The following is an 8,550-nucleotide window of genomic DNA, read 5'->3' as shown; positions in this document are numbered from 1 at the left end:
ATTCTTGGAATTAAAGTTGTAAAAACTGATTCTGGATTTTCTTTGAACCAGTCTCATTATATTGAAAAGATTCTCAAGAAATTTGGTTATTGGAATGATGAACCTTGTGCTAAAACTCCTTATGATTCATCATTATTTTTGTGTAAGAATAGAGGAGAAAGTGTGAATCAGTCTAAATATGCTAAGGTCATAGGCAGTGTTATGTACTTGATGAACTGCACAAGACCTGATATTGCTTATGCTGTGAGTAGATTGAGTAGATATACTCATAATCCTGGTTCTGATCATTGGTTAGCACTTAATCGTTTAATGCAATATCTTAAGGGGACTATTGATTGGAATTTGTGTTATTCTGGTTCTTCTTGTGTTCTTGAAGCTTATTGTGATGCTAGTTGGGTTTCAGATAATGATGAAGTAAATTCTACTAGTGGCTTTGTATTTACTTTGGGTGGAGGAGCTATAGCATGAAAATCTACAAAACAGACTTGAATAGCTCGTTCTACTATGGAATCTGAACTGATTGCTCTTGAATTGGCAGGTCAAGAAGCTGAGTGGTTAAGAAACCTGCTGGCTGACTTTCCAATGATGGGAAGACCTTGTCCTTCTGTGTCCATGAGATGTGATTGTAAAGCTGCGATTGCTGTGGCAATGAACAGGCTGTATAACGGAAAGAAACGGCATATACGTATGCGGCATAAAGTGATACGAAGCTTGATTGAAGCTGGTGTGATATCACTGGAGTTTGTGAGGATAGAAAATAATCTAGCTGATCCTCTTACAAAAGGTTTGTGTGGACCTATGGTTATGGACACAGCAAAAGAAATGGGACTTAAGCCTCTTTCAGGTTAGTTCATTCTGGATACCAAACCAAGAATTCTGTTCACTTTTGATTTCTTGGTTCAAATTGGTCAAACGAAGGAATGATCTTAATCTGATGTTAGATAAGCTCTCAGGTTGTTGTCGGTGGGAAGGTTGAGACATATGGTCTCTTAATGATCTTATTCCTGTATGGGGGTGTGAGACAACACACACTTGATAAGTCACCTAAGTAAGTGTTAAGGTATAGGCTGCCTAACTAGATGAGTTGTTGGCTAACTCACTAGAACACTTATGATGCAGGGTTGTGTAAAAGGCCTTTGATGTATTTGTTTTGCGAAACTCTCAAACAATTTTTTTTTCTTCTTCTCGTTGATTCAAGTCTTAAGGACATCAACGTTTTCTTTCAATTTTGAAACATGTGGGGGATTGTTGGATATGTTTCTCAAATGGGCTTTAATTACCCAACTTTGGTGTTGTCGTGTATTGTGTTTTGACAAAGTCTTTCTTCCTCAAAGAAAAAGTTGAGATCGACAGTTTTGCTTGAGGTCGGTTGTAACTGGCAGAGAGATGACTGAAATTTCGGAGGGGAAGTTTGATTTTGTGGTATAAAGACATGAGCCCAGCCTTCTATTTTGAGATGAAAAAGAACTTCTTCTCTTTTCTACTTCTTCGTCTTTTTCTTCTTCTTCTAATTTCTGATTTTGAGTTTGAGAGTTTCATCTCAATTGAATTGAGTGCACAGTTCAATTGAGAGCAGAGTAAACCCTGGAGTGAGCCATCTTGGTTATCTTGCACCGGGATTAGGCGGTTTTTCGCTCAAGTGCAGTAGATTTTCTACGGCTCTGCAACTTAAGCTTCTCTGTTCTTTCTCATTTGTTCTGAGTCTGGTTCTGTTTCCAACAATCTTGAGCGAAAAATACCTTTGTTGGTTCTATCACGATTCAGAATGCCAAAGAACTCCGCAGTGCCAGATCTGTCAAAGCTTCAACCTTTGGTTGGTTCCAATTACCGTCGATGGTCAGAGGAACTCATGTTCTTCTTTCAAGAGGTTGGCTTAGACTACGTTCTCGTTGAAGACACGTCCGAGTCTTCTTCTCAAGCAGACTTGACCCAATCAAGTAAGCCAAAACCTGAAGGCTCCTTGGAAGATCACAATCGCTCTTGCCGTGGCCACATCATCAGACACCTTTCGGAGAAGTTGTTTGATATATATGTCAACTATGACTCGGCAAAGGAGATTTGGAACAACTTGAAGAAAAGATACGGGGCTGAAGATGAAGGCAAGAAACAATACGTGACTTCAAAATGGACCTCCTTTCAGATGAAGGATGATCTCCCTGTTCTCGATCAACTCCACGAGTATGAAGCCATTGTATCCAAGATTCAGGCTGAAGGCATACCAATCGATGAGCAACTGGCTGCTTTAGTGCTCATTGACAAATTGTCTCCATCATGGAGTATGGGTTTAGAAAGTGCTGGGTGGTTTTGCATGGGGAAGATTGATCTCTGAGGAAGTGGTGGATGATGGGTTTGTCACAGAGAGAGTGTGGTTGGAATTCTCTAATGGGGAAGATGGGGAACTAGTGATCACAATCGAGAAGGAGGTATTGGAGGCTATGAATGGCCTGTGGAAGAACTGTATGATCATTAAAATGTTAGGGCTGTCGGTGCCGATAGCGGTGTTGAGTCGGCATTTGAGAGAGATGTGGAAGCCGAGCTCGCAGATGCAGTTCATGGATCTCTCGAGGCAGTTTTTATGATACGGTTTGGAAGTGAGGAGGAGTATATATCCGCTCTGACTGGAGGACTGTGGAGGATTTTTGGGAATTACCTTTTGGTTCAAGCTTGGTCTCCGAAGTTTGACCCCTTGCGAGACAAGATTGCTACTATGATGGTGTGGGTGAGATTGGAAAATATTCATGACTTGTCTTGGATGGTAGCTAAGAGCACTTGGTCTTCAACGTGAAAAAGTGTGGGAATAGGACTGAGGGAGGTGGTAAGTAAAGGATAGAGCTGGGTGGTCGGTGATGGGAGGTTGTAACGCCCCGACCGCCACCTCTCAGTGGGCCCCATGTCCAATCCCAGTCCTTTGGCCCACCTTCCTTAATGGGCCTCACATCCTCTCACTAGGCCCGTGAACCCATCCATATCCGAAGGTTGGTTTGCTACGTCCAGGAGGTTTTGAAGACTTGTTACCGTCCCTACAAATCACCACATGATCTTTCCCTGTGTTTTGTCTTCACTTGCACGTTCCAACAATCACTTCCCGGAAGATCACCCACCATGAGACTACTCCAGCACAAGCACGCTTAACTGTGGAGTTCTCTCAGGATCCTTGACTGAAAAGATAAGTGCACTTTGGTAACATAGGTAGCCAAATCAATTCTTGTAAACCTCACCGCAAGTCTCTGAAACCGGGGTGTCACAGAGGCAGATTTTGTTTTGGAAGGATAAATGATCATGACTTATTTGGAAAGAAAGCAGCGACACTTGTGTGATTCTAATATTTGCACAGTCTGTAAGGAAGGGGTTGAAGCCATTATCCACATTCTGAGGGATTGTCTAGCAATGGCTGGGTTGTGGGCTCGCATTGTACCCTCTAGCAACGACGAAGTTTCTTTACCACCTCTTTGTTAGAATGGGTATATGATAACCTAGAGATAGGCTTATCGACTAGAGAGGGGGATTGGTCTACAAATTTTGCTATGGCTGCCTGGTAGAGTTGGAAGTGGCGATGTTATAATGTGTTTGGAGAAAATATGAAGTGTAGAGATCAGGTTCGTTTTATAAAAGACCTCGCTATGGAAGTGTCGGTGGCAGCGAAAAGCATCTGTGAACATGGTACTCAAAGAGAAAGAGTGGAGAAGCAGGTTGGTTGGGTGGCTCTTGTACAAGGCTGGTTCAAACTAAATATTGATGAAGCTTCGAAGGGAAATCCAGGGTTTGCCATTGCTGGTGGAATGTTGCGAAATGGTAATGGAGAATGGTGTGGGGGATTTTGTAGCAAATTTAGGGCGTTTTCCGGCACCGTTAGCAGAATATGGGGGGTTATATTATGGGTTGTTGACGGCTTGGGATCACGGGGTTACACGGGTTGAGATGGAGGTGGACTCGGTAATGGTTGTTGGTTCTCTTTCGACAGAGATAGATAAATCTCATCCTTTGTTTTTCCTGGTACGGTTATGCCATGACTTTCTCACAAGGGACTGGATAGTGCGTATTGGTACGTGTATAGGGAAGCTAACCGTCAGCCTGACGAGTTAGCAAACTATGCGTTTAGTTTACCTATTGATTTGTATGTTTTGACTTTGGCTCCTGATAACTCTCTAATTTATATATTTTTAGCATCCTTTTTTTGTCCATATTTTGCATTGTTCATACCTCTAACTTAGCATTTTTAGGTCATTTACTGTAGGAATCCACTTTTAGACCATTTAGGGTGTTGCATTTCTGCATTTGCATATTTTGGATGAAAACAGGTGCTAAAGAGCCAAAAATGGGGAAAAACAAGGACAACCCGAGCATGTACCCGAAGGAGCCATGGAGCTGCAAAAACAAGTCCGAACCCCAACACGATTGAGGAGGATCCAAGAGCATGAAGGGCAACCCGAAGATCCACCCGAGGAGTAACTCGACTACACCCTCGTGTACCCCATCGAGTAGACCATCGGGCAGGTCTGGGAAACTAGGTCAAAAGGGTTTCCATATATAAAACCCCTCCTCTCCTAGCTCGCAAAGGAGCACGCTGTAGACCCTCAAACCAGAGAGCGAGAGCTTCTGTGAGAGAACTGAGCGACTCAAACACTTTCTCTTCCATTTTTACATTTTTATTTCATAGTTTTTGTAGTTTTCTTAGATTTCTATCTTGTACTCTTTCTACTCTATTCTATCTTTTAATACAATGTAATTTTCATTCATTTTCGTTGTTTTGTTCCTTGTTATCATGTCCGAGTAGTGTAGTAAAGTTTCTAGGGATGGGATAGATGATTTTGTGTGCTTGGTCGGTTAGGATGCCTTAGCTTGATTGTAAATGATTGATAGATTTCCTTCTAGGTTGGTGTTCTTAATGCTGTCAACAGACCGAGAGGTTGAGATTAGATCTAGTGCGTTTTAGCGACCGAGAGGTGTAGATAAGATGCTTGACATAAGCCAATGCTAGAGGTTTACTTGACTCTGAGTAAGAAATTAGATGAGTTTAAGTCTACTGACAATAATGAATCGTTCTTAATTGCGAGAACCTCGAGGCTTAGCCTTTTTCTTCTCAAGGAACTCAAACATGGAGCCAACTGCGAGAACCTATCAAAGGAAGGGAAGGAGATCAACCTCCACCGCTGCTACCGGAGGTGATGCCATCGAAGCTCGAGAGTCTCGAGGAAGAGGAAACGTTTCACATTCCCAACCACTGGCTGAACGTTTTGCCTCCCCAACCCGATGCTAAACCCGATCCACCACCCGACCTGATGCTCGAGTATCCGATCGAGTAGGCACTCAAGTTCGCTCACCGAATCCAATAGCGAGTACTGTTCGCTGTTCTCCTCGACGTAGGGACCTGTATACGTCCGAAAGAACCCTTACCGACCCCATGGAGGTCGATTCTGATGCTGGAGGAGAAGAGCAAAGGGAGATCCAAACCTCTCAATCAAGGAGCAGAGTTGCGGTTGCAAGAGGGAAGAGACCGGCTTCAGAGGAGGCTGAGAAGGTAGTTGGGAGAGCAGTTGAGGAAGAGGATGAACACGCAGAGGAGGAGGACCGAGAGAGAGAAGAGGAGCAGAGAGAAAGGACACGACTAGCCTCGAGGAGGCTAAAGCAGAAGGAGGTGGACACTCTGGCAAGACTATTCAAGGTCTTCAAGAAGATGAGCTTTGTTCGTACCCGATACCCTCACCGCGAAACCATGAAGATGTTGGGCATCGCTAGGGATGTTGAGTTTCTGTTCGATATGTGCCACCTGGGCCAATTGATGCGAGCCCACCTTGAAGCATATGAGGAGGAGACGGTCCATTTCCTTTCGACCTTGAAGCTGCATTATTTCGAGGACCACCCGACCCTACTACCCGATGGAGGGATCGGGTTCATCACCTTCTCCGTGAGGAACAAGGACTACCGACTCAGTTTCATGGAGATGGAGAAGCTGTATGGCTTCAAAGCTGGTAGTGGAGAAGGAATGGAGGTTAGCAAGTAGGAAATGAGGTCCCTATGGCTGACAATAGGAGACAAGCTCCTCTACAAGTCTACAAGCTCCAAATCCGCTCAAATAAGGAGCCCTGTCTTGAGGTATTTTCACAAGTTCCTTGCTAGGAAAGAGACTGGGAATGTGAATGATCATGAGCTCCAGCTGTTAGACATTGCACTGTGTGGAGTTTTGGACAATGCTAGGGATGGTTCACCACTAGTTGGAGACGTTGCGGATACTAGCATGGTGTTTGTGCTACTCGATCAATTCCTCTATCTGAAATCATGGGCCGTGAAAAGAAGAGAAGGAGGCGGAGAGATCTCCATTGGGGGGCTAGTCACACCGATCCTAGTGGCTTGCGACGTGCCTTTGAAGGGAATTGTTCACAAACCAAGGTGGCTGGATGCGGACTACCTCGTGCAGGCGAGATTTTTGGCCCATGAGAAGCCTAATGACATGACGCTGTTCAAGTTCGTCCACCCAACCGCCGGAGCTGCCCAAATGGTCCTACCTAATGTCATATGCACCAAGGTTCGGCTGGGAAACAACATTGATTTCGCACCACCTTTGGAGGAGTTGTACAACCCGGAGGAAGAGTCCGAAGCTGAGAAGAGAGAGGAGACCGGGCAGAGACAGGGAGACAGCTCGGAGGATTTCGATTTTGAGGAGTATGTATGCTCTCAAAAGCAACCGGTTGGAGTGAGGGAAGCTCACAAGAGGATCGACTGGCTGAAGAGGATGAACAAGTTCTTGGCAAAGAAGGTAAAAGATCTTGCCGGTTCGGTGAAGACAATGGGAGGTCAAATCAAAGAGTTGCAAGACAAGGCAAGCTGTGCCTCAGCTCCTACCTCGACACAAGCACCGGTTTGGATGGGGAGAAGCGGACCGCTAGGAGGAACTCAAGGACTGCCACCTCCAGAACCTTACAGAGCATCATCATACGAGCCCCAAGCCGAGGAGAACGTCACCTGACCTGAGGCATCGCGGAGAAGCTATTCTGACGCTTACCCGACGCCGAACCAGATGGGATACCCGATGAACTATCCGATGCACCCATCGAGCACCCAATCGGATGATTACGCAGGTATTTTCCCTCCATCTTACCAGATGCCATTCACGATACCATACACGATGCACCCTGCGAGTGGATACACGGGTCATCATTCTGGACCTCTTCCGCCATTTCCGTCGTACTACCCGATGCCCTACCCGATGAACTACGCGATCCCATCCTCGATCAACACCTCGGATGCTGGTACGAGTAGGTCGTCCGTGCGCATTTCTGAGCTCTCTGACGAGCAAACACCGGCACCTGCTGAAGCCAAAGACGACCCAGGCTACACGTTGGCGAGTATGGAGGCTGCTACAACCTCCTTCTTCACCAACCCATGAGGTACCAATTTCATCCAACCCTTGTATATACCATTGCATTTAGTTTATTTCATTTTATGTGATTCTTGGATTCTTTTTCCAACTTTTATTTACACAAGGACCGTGTAATTTAAGTTTGGGGGAGGGTCCTAGAATGTATTTAACATTGTGTTTTATTTTCTTATTTTTATTATTTCAAAATTTTGCATGCTAGTTTCATTCATTTTAGTCTGCATCTATGTGCAATAAAAAAAAAAAAAGAAAGAGTGTTCATTTAGTTGCATTTACATATTAGGATTGAGTCTAGTTTGTTTCATATAGGGTTGTTGCATATGCATTTTAGGGGACAATGATTAAAACCACCTTGTTTAAAATCAAACCTTAGGATTGAAGCTATAGCCCTTAGTCACAGTTCATTGTTGCTAGATCAATCTTTGGAAAAAAATGAAAAATCTTTGCTTAGAACCTTTGTGTCGTTTGAATGCTTCCTCCACTTGTTTGAACATTAGAACATCTCTATATTATCGGATTTAATTTGAACTTTAATTGTCTTGCTTATGGAACTTGAATACTTGCTCATGGTAACTCTAAATTCGGGTTAGCACTCCACTTTTTACCAATCTTTTTGTTTAACCTGATTCATTTGTCCTACCCATGAACCCAAACCTTTCTTTCAAACCTTGTTGTGAATTATTGAGTTAGGCCTTTTTCATTGTGCTATAGGTTGTGAAACCTTGAGAGTATTGAGAACGACAAAGAACTGCCTCTTGATTTGGTTAAGTTAGAATTTGAACTAGCTAATAGATTCGGTTTTGTAAGAGAGGTGGTTAGAATGTTTATTTGGAGATTGGGTTGTGAATAAAAAAAAAAAAGGAAAAGTCCCTAAGGTTAGAATCAATTAGCTCTAAGTCTCTAAAAAAAAAAAAAAAAGAGAAAAGATCTTGCTATAGTTTCCTAGAAAGAAAGAAAGAAAAATATATATATTTATATTAGGAGCTTAGCAAAGAAAGAAAAGAAAAAAAAAAAAAAAAAAAAAAGAGAAAGAGCTAGAAGTTTAAAGTTTAAAAGTCTAAACCTTAGGGAGAAAAAAAAAAGGGGTTAAAATCAAGGATTTGGGTAGTTTGATTCTAGGGGGTTTGATACAATAATAAAAAAAAAGAGTGAATGAGAAAAGGGTAGATCATCAA

This window comes from Camelina sativa, chromosome 4 (genome assembly GCF_030686135.1).
Source record: "Camelina sativa cultivar CO46 ecotype springtype chromosome 4, ASM3068613v1".
Taxonomy (NCBI): domain Eukaryota; kingdom Viridiplantae; phylum Streptophyta; class Magnoliopsida; order Brassicales; family Brassicaceae; genus Camelina; species Camelina sativa.
This window is presented reverse-complemented; position numbering follows the sequence as displayed.